Below are 6,000 nucleotides of genomic sequence, written 5' to 3' on the forward strand. Positions count from 1 at the left end.
ATTATTTCAGTAAGTGCACTTTACAATACTATTCGAAATAGAATAAGCAACTTGCAGCTGAATGCCTTTTCCAACCAGTCTGTGTTTTGTCATCATAACTGTATAAACTCTTGAAGTTACGGCCAAAAACATATGAAGTAATGTAAATCCTTATGGACGTACATCAGTTCATCCTTGATTCATCACTTTCATTTCAAGACATGACCTCAACATTCAAATAAAAAATAAAGATATTGTAGGTTGCTTAAGGAACGAGGGGGTTATATTTGTAGAAGATTCAGGATGAGTGGAAGGGTGAAGGTGGAGGTAGCTACACCCCTCACACAGCTCACATTACAGTAACAACAGTATTACATGGAATGTCCTGATTGAACAGAGTCTCTCTTGGTTTATAGACCGACATGATACCATGTGGACGGAAGTGGAGCTCAACATCAGCAGGATATATTCCGGTACCCTCCCACAATTAATGGCTGACATGCTCTCATCAATCTTCCCATTCACCACTGTGGATCACTGCCTCATTTTTCTATAAACAGTGGTCACAGAAACATTGCAGTTTAACTCCGCTCCACCACTAAGTGCACATGGGATTACAAACCCAGTTGACGAGTTTGGATTTAATTGGCAGGGTGTGGGTCTGAGGAGAAGTTTGTGCAGATGTTTCTGAGGACACAGGGACGGGGGCACTGGGCCTCCTCTTAAACTTTAACCATGGACACATTTGGCCTGGTTAGGGCACTAAAAGATGAAAAGAGCCGCAGTAAATGAATAGTTTCCACAGAAGAAAAACTTCAAACAGCCTCAAATATTACAGTTTACATTTGAGGTTTATAATGAGCAGCTGCCTTTTGTATTAATGATAAACTCTGGATTTCTTTTCATCTGTTGTTTTTGTTTTTTTCAGAGTGAAGCAGAAAATACTGTTCGGTCTATTATTTTTATTACATATTATATTGCAACACTATGAGCAAATAATAACTTTATACATTTTTGCCAGTAGCTGTTAAGAAGAAACACTTCAGAAGAGAAAGGGTAATAATGATATTAATAAAAATCTTCTTAACAATGTTACAAAGTGCTTTACAAGGCGAGGCAAAAACAACATTAATAAAAAAAATCAATAAAAATCTAATAAACAGGAATAAAATGGTATAATTAGAAACCGATGTCAAACATTTCTGAAAGTTTTCACAAAGAGAAAAAAATGTGGTGGCATTTAAAAGGTTTATGTCTAAATCAATTGTCAACACCAGGGGGCAGTCTTATTCTGTGCCCAGTGAGATATTGTGCTGTGTGTTGGTTTTAAGGAAGAAGTGATGAATTGTTTCATGTCAGATTTACAATGTTTTTACATTGAATTATCTACTAACATGTGGTCACTGTCAAATACAAAACACACAGATGATTGACACAATATACTGATGACACACAGCAGACTAAATATAACTGATGACAGGGTTGTAACATCTGACACTTTATCTTTTGTAGATGTTTTTTTTAAATCAATATTCAATTACAAAACAAGAATGGCACCTTTTCACTTTACAGCTTCTGTCAATATTTACCTTCAAATTCTAGTTTCATTTATCAATTTATTTATTTATTGGCATTATAAAGAGACAGTGGCAGCTTTAAACCTAAATTCAATGAATGTAAAGCAGAGAATGTAAACAATATGCTGACTATGCAAATATAAAATGGGCAGAGGAAGAGTTTTGCTGGTGTTTTGGTTCAATAAGAAAATCATTCCTGCAATTCTTAAATCAATCTTCAGCACAGAAACAGTTGATTAGATTCAGCATCGAGAGATGTTTCTATGAAAGGTTAAAAATAAAACAAAAGAAAAACACATTCTACAATTTATCAAGAAAACCAGAAAGCAGGGTGGGGGGGGATCATGCCAGGAAGAAATGGAAAGCTTCGAAAGCAAAAGTGTTTCTGTAGAGCGGTGTGTCGACATGGAGATGTGTGAGTGAGTGTTTGTGTGTTTGTGTGTGTGTGTGTGTATGTGTGCGTGTTGGCTCTCACCAGATGTGCACTCACTGCCAAACACACTGAACTTCGTGGCTGACGTGTGAAGTGTGCCGAGCCATGTGGCCTCCAAATGAGGTTTGTTCAGACTAACGTTTGTCTCAATTAATGACTAAATTCTTTGGATGACGACGCCTCAGAATAAAATAACTGCTGCAAACTGTGTCCACTCAGAAATATGCTTATCTAGACTCGCAGCTGTTGCATAAAAAGGTAGAAACAAAAACAAAATGGTGAGCGAACCCAGCCCAGGAAACAAGGTTCATGTTTGTGAAGTGTTGAGACCAATTAATGTTGTTTGTTCTTTTACATGGATGTGAACATACAGGAGCGGATATAGGCCACTTTCAAACAAACACTCCTGCAAATTAGACCCAACTTTAACCTTAGGATGCTTAACGGTTTCCTCTAAAACTCTAATTATACGATAAACAAAAGATGCATTTTATATATGTGGGGTTAGAGCCATTGATAAATTTACACAAAGCATTTCTTAAACTTTTAAAAAGGAGAATGCTTCCAGGCCCAACAGTCCCTTTAAATTCAATCAAGCCTCACCAAATTACACACGCTCATAAATATCAGTCCCCTGAATGTGCCTGATTTTTCAGAATCGATGGATTTTGTTCGCTGGGAAATTGGTGAAAATGTCAAAAAACACGCTGCAATATTAAAGACAGTGAAAGAAAATCCTGGATCTGCCCCAAAAGTTAATGTTTCTTTCTTGACCCAGACCACATCCTTCCAAGTTTTGTGGTAATATTGCTAACATTGCAACAAACATAACAACCTACAAACGGACAGAGGTGACAATAACATAACATCCTTGATGGAGACAATATGGCAGTAGAGCACACACCTCTGCCAAGGCCAGACAGTCCCCTGAAACTCAACCAAGCACACACTTAAAGCTACTGGTCCCCTTAATATCCCCTAAATATGTTTTCATCTAGATCCATGATATATTCCCTGGTATATTGGTGAAAATGTCACAAACTGCCTATCTTGCAATGTTAAAGAAAGTGAAAAGAACCATTTCCTTATCTGTGCCAAAATGTATTTGGCTCTTTCTTGGTCCATGTCCCACCAAGTTTCTTGGAAATCTGCTCAATAGTTTGTGTAAAGTTTGTAATCCTGCTGACAAACAAACAAACAAACAAACAAACAAACAGGAGCAAAGACACAACCTTCTTATCGGAGGTAGTAACAAAGTGAAGCAGTTAACAGGCTCAGAATTGGTGGAGTTGACTTCAGTACAGGAAGAAAAAACATCTCAAACTTTCATACTTTGTGGCTCATGCTCCAACTCATCTGCTATCCCCATTGCAAGTTAAAACCAAACAAACATGATATGAGCCAGTGCTGTTGTGAAAACACTGCCAGAGCTACACAGCAGTTAGGCCCCGACTCTGTGGAAAACTCAAAACACACATAAAGGGATTTACAGGCCGGCTCAGAATTTGGACCACTGGTGTTAAAACTAAATAGACACAAAGAAGCAGAGAAGGAGATAAACGGAAATGTATCTCTCCATGTGTCGCACAGACTTTCATGGACTCCTGCAGGCTTGTGATGTTCTCCACTTGTTTTCATGAGCATGCAGGAAACCTTAGGCCTCACCCTGGTCATAATTCAGCGATGTCGAGAAGTCCACCAACAGCTTAAGTCTGACGCAAGCGTTATGACGGGCAGGTGAGTGGAAGCTAAAACAGCTGTAACTGTGTGATGCCATTCAAGGGAAACTCTGGGTGGAGCTGCGGCCGTGCGGCGGAATAAAGCTGCGTTTGTTTCACAGGAGCAGAAAGTACGCGCCTGGACGCTCGGACGCTCGGCAGCATGTTTCACGTCATACAATGAGAGCTTGTTTACCAATCCTATGGGTAAAAAGAGCTCACAGAGAATATGTTACACACACACGTACACACACACACCATTTGTGTATCTGCAGTGAACAGGGTGTTTCCAGGTAAAAGAGGTGGGACCTGGTACAAACAGGATACAGGAAATGGGCCCTGCTTCTTAAAAGGGTCAATCAAAAGATCCCTGAAACATAATGGACGCAGTGTTTCTCCTGTTCAAAATGAGGTCACATTACAATGGCAATAGCAAAGCATGTTTCAAGAATGTCTTGCATTAATGGTGGTCCATACAAACGGTATGATCAGCCACAGGAGGAGGACTCAGATCCAACACTACAAGTACAAATACTTAGAATACACAGCATTATCAGCTAAATGTACTTAAAGTTAAAGACAAAGAGGTCAGGGCTCCTCCGCAGGGGGACAAGATAAAGCTTTAACATTTTAAATACTGGATAATTGGAAACTTTGGGCCTAAAACAATTATCTAAATAAAACCATCAGGGAAGTTAAAAGAGCAAATTTATTTTTGGTGGAACAGATAAGAACTTATAAAACATCTGAAATGTCACAAGGGCCCAAACCGCACAGCTGCTCTTTTGGTTCACGGGTAAAAATGGAACAGCTTTTCTTTTTCTTTTCTTTTATACCATGTAAAATATTTACATTAATTCTAATGCTGCCCTGAATTTTCCAGCACAATATAATAGAGGGACAGACTGGGAAGACAAATTATAGGCAATCATCAGAAAAAGCTGTTAAAAAATTCACCTCAGTACAGTTTTTGATTTGATTCGTCCTCTAAAAGCTGATTCTGTAAATTCAATATTTAACTTTGAAAATGTGAGAGCTGCACTTTGCTGGAAAACTGTTAAGGTACATTTATTAAAAATGAATACAAGCAGCTCAAAAAGTGGCTCTTTCTAATTGGCCCTTTTATACGGAAAGGGTCCTTACACAGCGTGGAGCTGCCAGGCCTCTTTCTACACTCCGTACAAAGAGCTGTGTTGTGAGTGAATGTGTGGGCCTGTGGGGCTCGGCACTCAGGGGCCAGGGTGTGTTCTGTGACAGCCTTCAACACAGCAGATTTGTTTGTATTTGTTCCTGCTGCTGGAGGTTTGCTGTTAGGTCGGGGGGGTTCAATGTGTGAAGTAAAAAGAGCCAGAGATGTTTCACAGATTTCACTGAGACTGCAGAGCCTCCGATTTCACGTTATATATTTTGCTAGTTTAGCAAAAGTTAGTTTTGTAATGGATCCAGCTACTCTGCAGTCGCCTACATGAGGTGGTGGTATAGTAGTAAAATAAGTCAAACTTCACCAGCTGTAACATTATTGATGCTTACACATGAACACATCATAATTATAATGCAATTATATAATCTATAATATTCTGAAATAGGTCATATATCACTCTTGGTTTGTTAGTTACAGTAAATTGTATTTCTACACTGTGGTATTACCATTTTCACTAAAAAGATTTTTATGTAAAAGATCTTACTCGAATAAATAATCAGGCTAATGCACCTGAGTCATAGTAATAATAGCTCTGTTCTATTCAAGTGTCACATTAAACCCAGTGTGACAGTGAACCAGTATGAATGTTGGGACCTGGAACCAAAGCAAAAGGAATTCAGCCATCAGTTGTTTTATCATTTACACCAGCTTTTGTGTCAACTGTGTCAAAACGTCTGACACACTTAACGTCTTCACAGTCTAAAGAACAAATGCATAATTGTCAGATAAATCCACTTGTCATCTCGTGTTGTGATTCATTTCCACTATTACACTAAAATGTTAAAACAACAAACTAACTTATGGCTATTTTGGGACAAGGCCTGGTGTTGTGCACTATTTCCTCTCTGGTTTGCCGTGATGTCACCATGGGAAAATAACTCATGGGTCACCAGCCGTGGTTCCGTATTTTCAGTAAAGTTGAGAACCACAGCAATAACTACTAATATCTTCTTACTGTGAAGGTGGAGGCTCTCTTCTCTGATGTCAACGCGGTGTTACTTTGAGGAGGTTAAGTGGGAGGAGATATGCAGATGATGCCAGTGGGACCCTATTAGTGGCGTCTGCAGCCCGACAAACTCACAGAGGTCTGTT

Source organism: Hippoglossus stenolepis, chromosome 6 (assembly GCF_022539355.2).
Source record: "Hippoglossus stenolepis isolate QCI-W04-F060 chromosome 6, HSTE1.2, whole genome shotgun sequence".
Classification (NCBI taxonomy): Eukaryota; Metazoa; Chordata; class Actinopteri; order Pleuronectiformes; family Pleuronectidae; genus Hippoglossus; species Hippoglossus stenolepis.